Raw genomic sequence first — 12,518 nt, forward strand, 5'->3', positions numbered from 1 at the left:
TGCCAACCCCATTTGATGAATTAATGTTGGGGAAATTTAAAGTTTCAAAAATCTACTGGAGGCTCCAGTAATTTTCAAAAAAGTCGCTGGAGGCCCTAAAATGGCTCGAACCCACCTGAAGTCGTCTTCAGAGGGTGTTAAAATTGGAGTGTAGAGTAAATTTCAGCTTTCCATCTCAGTTTGATGAAATTTTGTGAAAATTTAAAGTTTCAAAAATCTACTAGAAGCTCCAGTAATTTTCAAATAAGTCGCTGGAGGCTCTAAAATGACTTGAACACAAATGAAGTCGTCTTCAGAGTGTGTTAAAATTAGTTTGCAGAATAAATTTCGACTCTCTATCTCAATTCGATGAAATTTTGGAGAAATTTCAAGTTTCAAAAATCTACTGGAGGCTCCAGGAATTTTCAAAAAAGCCGCTGGAGGCTCCAAAACGATTTAAAATTCACCTGCAGTACTTCGTAGCGTATTGAAATTAGTTTTTACTTTTTTAGAATTAATTTCAGCTTTACAACTCCAATTTGATGGAATTTTGTGGGAATTGAAGACGTCATAACAAAAAAGGGTATATATGACACATATGTCCTTTTTGAGACGAATCCATATTGTTATTCTTCAGACCTTCCTCTATCATATGAGACCAACTCCACTTCACAAAGTCGAAAAACCAGTGAGATATCGCCATTTTAAAGCTGCGAAGTCGATTAAAAATTTACTTTTTTAGAGATAATGGGTTACTTATGGTCGATTTTGTGTTGTCAACCATTATTTACCTAGTTTAAATCCAAAAATTTGCTCAAAAACATTTTTAAATCAATAAAAAAAATTGGCCAAAAAAACTTCTTTTTTGTTTTTTTTTTTACTCTACTCAATATATTGATTTTTTTCAGAGATAATGGGTTACTCATGGTCGATTTTGTGTTATCAACCATTATTTACCTGGTTTAAATCCAAAAATTTGCTCAAAAACATTTTTAAATCAAAAAAAAATTGGCCAATTTTTCGCTTCAAAAAGGACATATAATTCGAAATGTTTGAGCGCTTACCGCTAACACACAGTTTCCTCCAGACTGATGGTGCATAGCATTTCATATAGTTAAATAGTGAGAAAATAAGATGAAATTGTCACCATGTTCAAATATGCACATTTCTAAACTTCACAAGCACTCAAACTTTCAAACAGTTTTTTCTCAAAATACAACTTTCACACATATGTCCTTTTTGCTATGACGTCTTCAATTTCGAGTTTCAAAAATCTGCTGGAGGCTCCAGAACTACTCAAAACGGATTGAAACCGTTTCCAATCGATTTGGCATGTCGAAAATAGGGTCTAGCTCAAATTTCAGCTTTCTTGGTCAATTTGGTAAAATTTTGATTTTTTCCCCTCCTTTTAGCTTAAAATTCGATTTTCAAAAATTCACCAAAAATCGAAAAACGCACTTTAGCACTTGAAATTTGAACAGGTGATAAATGTTTGCATAATCTGTCGATTTACTTTTGTAAGTTTGAAAAATTTCGTGCAAGTCTTATGTTGAAACGCGATATCTGCGATTTCGGCTGACCTGTCAATCGAAATGGCCGCCATTTTGTAAGTAAGGCCAACTTTTTTTTGGGCAAGTTTGCTTTATAATCTTCCTTAGGATGTCCCCTTTAGGAAAAAAGTTGTTCCGAAGGATCGGCGGGGAGGGGGGAGCGGTGCAATTACTCCTATTCTCATATGCCGGACTGTAAGGTATTGTATGTTTATAGTACTTACGTTTACGTTCACTTTTAGACACGTATTAATAAAATCTTTTTATAACAATAAAATTCCAAAATTTTTCCAGCGATTATCTAGGTATTTTTTTTAATGAAAAAATCATCAATTGCGAAGACGTGAACTTTTGACCTTCCGAGTCGATTGGTGACAATTTCGAACTGTCCTGGAGCCTCCTTAATAATTTTACATTTTATGATTTGGGACCGTAACCTGTTCTAATTGATAAAATGAAGTCAAACTTGGGGAATGTTATTCTTTCAGGAGCTAGAGTTGATCTCTGAAGTGGGGAGGGTCAAAGTTTAAAATTAGACAGAGGTCATTTTTTTGGTGGGGCATAACATGACCCCAAATGGATGAAGAGGGTCCAAAATCATACCATCAGACAGTACCCCATCTGTGATCAACATATCCAAATTTCAGCTTCCTTGGTTATCCCCACTACTTTTAAGACGGAAAAAACTGAAAATTGGGGCAAAATAAGGGGATTTTCACCTTATTCCGCTTTAAATAGGGTGGGAATGACCTACGAAAGTGAAATTTGGATATGTTGATCACAGATGGGGTACTGTCCGATGGTATGATGTAGGATCCTTTTCATCCATTTGGGGTCATGTTATGCCCCTCCAAAAAAATGACCTTTCTGTAATTTTCAACTTTGATCCTCCCCACTCCAGAGGTCAACTCTAGCTCCCAAAAGAATAACATTCCCTAAGTTTGACTTCATTTTATCAATTAGAACAGGTTACAAGTCCCAAAGTCGTAAAATATAAAATTATTAAAATCACGTCACTTTGAGGGGTCTTAGCACCACCCCCTTGAGGCTAGGGAGTTGGTCGATAGCTCATTTGATAGGTATTGGAGAGGAGATGAAATGATCACTGAGCTCATTTTACTCAAAATTCAATATTTCAGGAGTTCTTGACGAAAAACTGATTTTGGGGGGCTTTGATCCACCAGGGGGGGGGGTTAGCTCGTGGGGTAGGGGCGCGGACTTTTAGTATGTTGTTCAGCATACCACCCTAGACAATATTCACCAAAAAAACTTTTGATTGCAATAATGTTTGGGTTCACCTATTTTTTTCTGCTATTTGACTGGGCTAGTCAATTTGCTGGAATTTTATTTTTTTCCATTTTTGGATACCTCCTCTTCGAGGGCTCATTTTTCCTCTCCAGAGGCACCTACAGAGCTGAAATTTTTTATGTACAATTTTCAACTCAAAATGAAGGTATCTATGCTGAATTCGAGATGAGATGAACGATGCAATGAGCATAATGCAATACACGTTCAATTATTCGATGAAAAGTCGCTTCGTCGTCGAATTTATCGATAAATATGACGAACAGCAATTATAGGCCTTCTCGTACTCTTGTAATATAGCGTATTAGCGACGAGGCAGCTAAAAGTGTGAATCGCTTGACTGGCGATGGCGGCGGGCCGGCGTTTACAAATTACTCGTACAAATAATAAACATAAGTCCTTAATAATGTTAAACGTTAGCAATTTCATGGATTACGAGCAACGAAATAATTGAACGAGGAGAATAAAATGGCCGGAACTAGAGACTATTTCCTGTGTCGCTTTGGCTGGCTCTGGATGGATGAATGATGCGCTCGGCGCAGGCAATATCCCTAATATTGTAAGTATCTACGAGCATTTCGTATTCGTAGCATTTACACGCATCGATGATTATGTGTCCATGTCGCTGTATCGCTAATCGCTGTATACGCTACGCTTATTAAAGACGATTTGTGCGGTTTTGTTTGATGCCAGTATACGCGACTCGCCTTCAGCGTAATACCTCCACATGCTACATATTCGACTCGTACTCGAGCATATGTATTAGCTGGCCTGTTCACTTATAGGTGTTAGGTCTACCTAAACCAAAGTCTAAACATCAGTGCTCGATCCTCGATTCGAATGCCCATCGTCTGTACGAAAGTTCTTTCTGCCACCATGAACATACTGGAGAAATTTCACCGCCCCTCATTTTTGACTTTTTGCAAAACGAAATTTCAAACGACCAAAAAATATAGATTCATCAAAGGCCTAATTTACCAAGGTAATTGGAGGGAGGGATGAAGATCCGCTACCAAGTCGTGTCTGCGGACTGTTGAACTAGTTTCTTCATAATATAGGCTTCTCATCTTAGTTCTCGTGCCGCAGTATTTAATGCTTTTTAATTTATTTTTCAATTCCGAACTAGTTAAGATACGAGCTCGTATAATACATATGTGATACTATATCATCTGTACGTGGCTAATACACTACTACCAATCGTTCCTACGGATTTAATAGGCATAAGGTAGAACGTGGGGCGGCGCAGTGCGGCGAATAGTTAAATGAGTTACATACTTAGGTACGTTAATTACAAGCCTTGCGTACAAATCTAAGTAGGTAGGTGTAGCCCGCGAAGCTGGTAGCTCTAGCTACCAGATGCAGCTACCAGGGCCAAGATGAACCATCATGTTCCAAGTCCAATTGACCGATGAGCATTAGCTTCGTATTGCCCATTACCTAGATACTCATCACGATTTAAAGTTACACGTATACATCACGCTCCGCCTGCATTAATCTATACGGTGTTCTTTTTCCAGTGGGTATTACTGGAGTCCGAAGTAGTTTACATTGAGTTGAAAGTGTCTCAAAAAAAATTTCAGCAACCTGGAAGAGAGGAGGATGGAGCCGAGAGCTCTCAAAGTGAGGTTATTTAGTGTTTTTCAATTTCACCCCATAAAACGTTGTGTAGGAAATTGGGCACACTCTTACAAAGATGCGATTTGAGTTTCTGTATCTCCCTGTTGCATACTGCTCAAAATCCAAAACCAGTTTTAGAGTGAGAATTCAGGGTTTGATAGATCCAGGTCGAATGAAAAAAACTAGAAATTTTGTTACTGTCATTAGTGTCATTAGTGTTGAACTTTTTCCAACTTTTGAAACACTGCATAGGTAAGTGATTGGAAACATTCAGATATCATTTTAATTTTTAAAAAATGAGAAATGGAGTAAAGGCAGGATTGACAATGAACTTATCAATAACATAACAACTGTCAAATGTCATTAATCTTTGACAAAGAATTTTGCACAAAAACTTAACAAATAAGTAAGGTGACCAGTAGTTCTGTTGACCCTAGTAATGGAAGTCTTGTAAAAAAGTAGCTATCATTTTGAAACAAAAAAACTTAGGGTGATAACCAAAGCCCCATATGATCACTAAGTATTCGTAGCCACGCTTGAATAACTTAGGTATTTTGTTGTTTCAATTGATTATTATTATTTTTTCAATTTTAAGGTCAAAAAGTAAAATAGCTAGTAGTTGATCACAGAAAAATCCAGTAGTTGATCATGATTTTGTTCAGTACCTAGTTGATCACTTGATAAATGTTATTTGAATTTTAAAAAAAGGGCGGATATGCACTGAGAGTGAAATGAATGTGAATAACTGTAGTCGAAGTTATTTTTGTGAATTCGGAGGTGTTTTAATGAATTTAAGTTGTTAAATCACAGTGATCAACTACTGGCTAAGAACAATTATTCTTGTCTACTAGATGATCAGTGGCAAATTCATCCTCAAATTTTGTGATTTCTTAAATTTCAAATGAACAGTATCGCATGAACTCTTCTCTTTTGAAACATAGGTACCTAATAAAGTTTTTTCAAATTTTTGTTTTTACTGTGTGGTAAAATACTTAATTATTTTGATAGCAGTTCACTAAAACAAATGTCTTAAGAATGACACTATACCTTTGAAATACCTTGAACATGGTCATTTAAACAAACTAAAATTCATGATAGGTATATATACATATGAAAAACAAATAAGTTGGTGAAACTATAGTATTAAAAACATGGTCTAAAGGTAAAAAGGATCCTTTTAGCGAGAAGTTGTAAATTAGAAAAAATAACTCTTGCTTCTCAGTTTTTACTATTTACTTATTAGTGCAAAGCTTTTCAAATACCAAGTGTTCATCATCAGGCTTAAATCACTATTGAACAAAATAACCAAGTCTACAAGCTTATATACTAGTGTACAAGGGTGTGGTTGTTAGTTGTTTAACAGTACAAGGGTGTGGCAGTATAAGGGTGTGGTCATGTGGAAGAGGGTGTGGTTGATTTTCATAGATCTAACCAGATATAATGAGATCAATTCAGATATAATTTGATCAAATCTGATCTGAATAAGTACATATATGTTTGTAAGAAATACGATTCAAGCTTTTTAGATCCAATTGGATCTATATACAGTCGGCCCCGCTTATTATGGTCGCATTTGTCCGAGGCAAATTGATTTTAAAGCGAACTTTTGAAAAAACACACTTTTCACATAAAAAAATTTACTACAACTTCACAATGTATATGCATACTAAAAAGATGGATTAAAATTATGATGAAACTCCCGAATTCGCAATTTAGGTACATAACATATCTATTTTTCAAATTTTCAAAATGTTTAGACCGTTTTCCCTTCATCATCACTATGAGAGAAATTTGTTAGAAATCAAAATTTAAATAAGCGAATTATAAGTGAAAAATTCCAAAATTTTTGATTTAAAGTATGAATTCATAGCTTGTGGAAATCTTATTCTCAATCCTGCCGTCTGGGTAATTCTCAAAAATTGGGGCAAATTTCAATATATTTTTTTTTTTCAATTTTGAAAATTATAAAATACACACTTTTTTGAAATTTTCAAAATTGGACTCATAAATATACATACCCTCGACCTCATTTTTGGTATTGGTCTCAATCAACCCCCCTGGGGTAGTGGGAGGGAAGGTTTTAAGACGTGTAAAAGACACGACGAGGAAAAAATTATGCAGAGGAAATGTGAGAAAATCTCAAAAAAAGGGCATTGGAAAATATCATTTGATGAAAGTTCTTGTATCAATGTAACCGTACATACCCCTTACATATTTTTATACTTGTTTTCGGACAGAAAGCCAAACATTACTGCAAAAATATTGAGACACAACTAAGTATGGAAGTTGAATTTATGTATTTCAATTTTTTTACGAGCTAAATTAATTGGCATTCGTCTTTTGAAATGTGAATAGCACTCTTATCAACCATTCGAATCGGTGTGACCATTTATCCACGTAAAAAAATATTTTTAAAATGGTAAAAAAAATCTGAAAAATGACCACGGCGATGGACATTAAAGTTGGGGGACAGACTTTGAACCCCCTCTAAAGTTATTTAATAAACGTTTTGAGTTCAACTGATAGCGTCAAAATGTAGAAAATTTCATCTAGAACAATTTTGTATCCTTCAGTTTTTTTGATAAAATGCATATTTAAATCATAAAAACAGGATTGAAAAAAAACCTGTGCTGTGACAGGACACAACTAGGAACTTTTGGTCATTAAAGCGATTCCAGGTGGGGAGGGGGAGGGGGTCTAAGCATGTTTAAATAGTTAAATAGATGCCCCGGTGGTATTGAATCAAGTTCTGAAAAAAAAATTCACATATCTTGTATACTTTTGAAGAAATTGCTAGAAATTGTCTTGGGACAGAAATTTGCCCAATTTCTGAGAATTACCCGTCTGCCATTGATGAAATTTTAATGAAACTAGTTCGCGTAAATATCTAATCTTGACGCTGATTATTTATTTTGAGAAAAGTAGGTATATTGGGGTAGGTATGCATATACAACTATTTTTTGTCAATAAGGTATCGGTTGAGTAAGTACATACATATGTCTATGGAACGCCATTGCCTAAATATTTCACATGAATACTTACATAATATGTTGTAAAGTTGACAAAAAAAACTCAAAGGATTTCTACCTAGTTTCGAGGAGATCTTCATTTTGAGTTGAAAATCATCAAGAAAAATGTTATCACAGGAGGTCTCCCTGAAGGGAAGATTGTATGAGCCCTCAGAAAGAAGGCGTTTTGAAAAAAATCACAATTTTGTCGTTTTGGCCTCTACTTACAATTAGCGTACTTTGGAAACGATGCCCCAGTTTCAAGCAAATCCTATTAAAATTCTGGACCAACAACGCTATTTTGGCCAAGATACAAAACCAACCAAAATTTGAAGCGCTAAAGTGAATTTTTAGATTTTTGGTGATTTTTCAAAAATGATAATTCAAACCCAAAATGGGGAAAATCAAAATTTTGCTGCACCAACCTAAAAAGCTGAAGTTTAGTAGGCCTAATATTGTATTTTCAACCTCTCAAATTGATTAAAAATGGTTTAAAATTATTTTGAGAAATTTTGAAGTCTCTAGCAAATTTTTAAAAGTAGAAACTTCCATAAAATTTTACATTGCATGGTTTATAAAATGGCACTTTATGAGAATAAGTATAGAATTTCTAAAATACATCAGCTGGAGGCTCCAGAACAGTTTGAAAGCACTTTCAATCAACTCAGCTTGTTAAAATTAGGGTGTAAATGATTTTTGGATTTTCAACATTGAGTAAAATTTTGTGAAAATTGAAATTTTCACAAAATTTGCTATAAAGACTCCTGAACAGTTCAGAACGATTCACGATTCTAAACAATTTTTAATCGATTCGAAGTAGGGTAAAAATAGAATACATAGGTAAGTATACCGCAATTCCAGTTTTCCAGACTAATTTGGTAATATTTTGGTTTCATCATTTTTGACCAAAATTTGGTTTTTAAAAATGCATCAAAAATTGAAAAATACACATTTAGATCTTAAAATTTTGGTGAGTGATTGGATTTTGCATCAGTATGTACTTTCTTTTCTACCAGTTGCAATGAATCAGATGGAGTAAGTACTTGAGATTTTTTTCACTGAGTGAAATTTTTTTTCAAAAAGTCCAAATTTGGAGTTGAACCATTCCTGATGCGACAAATTCTGCTCTAGAACAGAATTTACAACAACAAAGCAGAATTGCTTGGAACTTATAGTGAAGCCAAGAGAAAATTTGTTCATGGTTCACTGAAGAAACTTGAGATTAGCTCCGAAAATATTTGCCCAAAAATTCAAAGTTGAAATTTTTTGAAGCTATGATTTAAAAATGTGAAAAGTTATGTTACCTACATTATTTACAACTACGAACTTCTCGAGGCAAGATTTGCAAAATCATTGATTTTTCGTCAAAATGTCGAAAAGAACGTTAAATTTTGTGTGACATTCGTTTTTTATAAGTTTTCGAGAATGCTGGATACAAATATCAACTCGATTTTTTTGGTTGGGCCCCTCCAACAACCTCAATTAAGTCCCCAAATTTCTTAAAATCTGGAAAAATCATAATAAAATACAGTTCATTGGTTTTTTCGATGTGCTGAATTGAACATCAACTTATTTTTTCAATTGGGCTCCTCTGACACCCCTTGTTTTATCATTTTCCATGCAGAATTTTCTTCAAAAGATTTCACCTCCACCAGTCAGAAATGACTCAATGAAAAACCAAATAGAACTATCAACAATTTACAATCATTGATGAGAATTTCAGTAAGGAGTCTTCAAATACATCTGAATTGTTATTCCCTTCAAATCTCAGTTTATCTACTGCGTTGTATGTAGAATGTTTTAGAGGGAAGCTAATCAATGTTAGAAATATCTTCTTTTCCACCATATTGGAAAAAGTCTTCATAGCTAGGTACATCTTTATTATCCTTATCGTTTTTCTTCTTCAATTTTTTCATCTTTTTAGCCGTTTTTATCGAATTTAATGTTCATTTTGTTATCTTATCAACGCTAATTGTTTAAGGATTACATCTCTTACAAAAACATGTTTGTGTCCAACTTTTTTAAGTACAATCCACTGTCTAAATTAATGGTTTTCTTTACAAATTTTCTTATTTTTGTCTATTTTATCAATTTTTTATATGTTCACTTTGTTATCTGAAGCTGATAGTGTAAGAACTAGAGTAGGTACCTACTTCTGAAACTGTGTATTTCATTTTTTTATAGTACCATAATTATACTTTAAATAATAATTCTTTAGTTATTTTTGGAAAAATAAGATAAGGTGACTGGTCTTCTTCAGATAAAAAGCAGCATAATTACCCATTAGCATGGAAATTAGACCTTTGAACAATCATGCTATAAGATAATCGGATTTCAATTATGTGTAATATGGTTCAAATTTCATGAGATACTAAATACTTATTCAATATTTTAAAATACCTATGTTGCAGTTGTGTTTCATTTCTTTTCACAATTTTGGGACATGTATTCTCTGTCCATGAGGCTAAATCAGTTCAAATTTTGGATTTGAGATAAAAAAAAATACAATTTTAAAAAAGAAACATTTATCCAAGAATATAATAATCAAGTAAATTGAAAAAAGGTTTAAACATAGGGACAAAAGTTCACCAGTATAAAATTTCCCAAATTTTCCACTCACAGTCTTTTCAAATTTTCGTAGTTTTGAGCTTTATTTTTATTTTCATTTTCAATCAAGTGGACTAACGTAAAATTTAAAAAACGAGTCGAACTATTTTTAGACTGATTCACACAGTGAATACAATTTGACGCTTTTCAAAATAAAATCATCCACAGGGTGTATTCTTTTGATATGTATTAATCATCTTTTCATATTCCACAGTAAAACAGTAAAAGTTATCAACGATCATTCAAGTATCAACATAGAAGACTAGGGCAATTTCCGCCCAAAAGTTTCATCGACGTCGCAGTTTCAACTGTATTTTTCATCATCGATGGTTCCAGACACACGATATCTGATTCAAAAGTGCTACGTTGCGATTATCGATCTATTTTTGTACAACAAATTTATTGTGTAACATGCATTGATGTTGTGTTTGTAGAGAATAAGTTTAATTTTTTATCTTTTCTATTTGGCCACAGGCTGTATTTTTGCTTATTTTCATTTTTTTCAAATGTTGGACTGATTAGTTTTAAGATTATGTTTATTTTGTTTTCAAAATCTATTTACGATGTGATTTTTGGATAGTTGCTTAATTTTAGTTCCGTTTTGATTTTTTTTTTACGCATCAGTAAAAATGTCCAACTTTGTGTTTATTTTTCTTTCTTTTCAATTTTTATTTTTTATTTTACACCCGACAATCGACGAGACATGCTACTACATGTAGCCTACAAGCACCTGAAAAAAGGGTTCACAGTAACCAGATGTTTGGTTCACATTTTTTCTTGGCTTTTGTCTCGTCTATACTTTTTGATCGGGAGTTTGAAAAAATTTTTAGATTAAGGAAAAAGTCTTAATTTTTGATTTCTTTCTGTCGCTAGATAGTCAATACATACCCAATGTCCGATCTTCATGTATGCTGTGTTTATTCATTGCTCGTATCTTCAGATTTGACAATGGGTGGTACAATGTTCCGAGGTGAAGCGTTGTGGGAGTGTTGCTAACCATGCATTTTGGGCAAAATTTTGTTCTACTCTGCCTTGATTATTCCTACAGTGGAATCCATGGGGGGCAGACCCTGTTCCCACGGGGACCAGCCTTACAGTTTCAACATATCTTTCTCTCTCTAGTCTGTGCTTTCCCCAACTGGTTATACTCGTTGAGTAAAGCCATGAAGGGGCATATGATAGAGGGGAGATATGCCGGACCTGTAAGGGAATTGTAGGGAATATACTAAATTGTAGTGGTAACACTGACGAGCATCGCGATATGGGGCTACAAGCCCAAGGAGTGGCACTGCAGCCGACGTTATGTATTTTTGAGTGCATTTGGAAGGTCGTCTTCATCGTGTTTGATTGTGCATATCCGGGTGAATGAAATATAGTGCTCCGGCACAAGTTAAAGTAATATATTAGTTTTAATTGTTTTATTTTATAATTAGTAATTAAGTGAAAGTAAAGTGTAGGTTGAAACTGTATTTCTGAGTATTTTCATATACTATCTTTTTATGTGTTTGTGCTTTTATGCAATACAAGTTTCAGCACACGTGTTCGCGTATTATTAATATTCTCGTGTTGAATATACTGACACCATTGCCAGGGTAAGTCTCAACTTGAAGGTATATAGCTTTTGCTCATTCAGTACCTAGTGAGTAGGTCCTTATATGTATTTACAACATGTGTCTAGATCGATACAATTTAGCCACAAACATTGCACATCTGAGTTCATAAGTGCTGAATTTTGTTTCAACACTACTCAATGGATCCATTTTTTTTTTTTTCAAAAACTGGAGAATCTGAAAATTTACTAGAGCCTCCAGAATGGTTCGAAACCATTGCCGATTGACTCAAAATGTCTGTCTTTTATGTTAATTTGATCGAATTTTGATTTTTTTTTTGTTTGAGAAATGTGTCAAATTTGAATTTTTAAAAGTTCATCATAAAATGAATTTCAACACCTGAAAATTTTTGCTGGGTGTACTTTTAAATTTTCTTCCGATTCTCCTGTCTTCCATTAAAATTTGCTTGCTGGTTGAGACGTTTTCCTTCTGGAGTTTTCAGACGACTCACTAGAAATTTTGAAATTTCTGCCCCCGTCCCCTCTCCAGAATAGTTTTTGGCTACATCCCTGAGAATAGGTATGAGAATTGTGAACAATTTTTATAATAGATAGGTAGATACATCATCTACCCGGCTGGCTACCTGCCTATGTCCTGTACAGTGTACGTGGAACACCCCTCCTCCTCCTCCTCTGTCAAGACTCTACAGCTCGTCATCACGTCATATCACGCCATGCTAGGCCGGGTTGCTGTTCCAACTCGATCGCTCTGTCTGTGGCCGCTACGGCTGTACATATACGAGTATGGTTAACTCGCAAGCTAAGTCGCTAATGGTTTTAACAATACCGCGATGATTAATGTTATTAATGGCTTAATCGATACGACGACGGTGCCCATGCCCC

This window comes from Planococcus citri, chromosome 1 (assembly GCF_950023065.1).
Source record: "Planococcus citri chromosome 1, ihPlaCitr1.1, whole genome shotgun sequence".
Lineage (NCBI taxonomy): Eukaryota > Metazoa > Arthropoda > Insecta > Hemiptera > Pseudococcidae > Planococcus > Planococcus citri.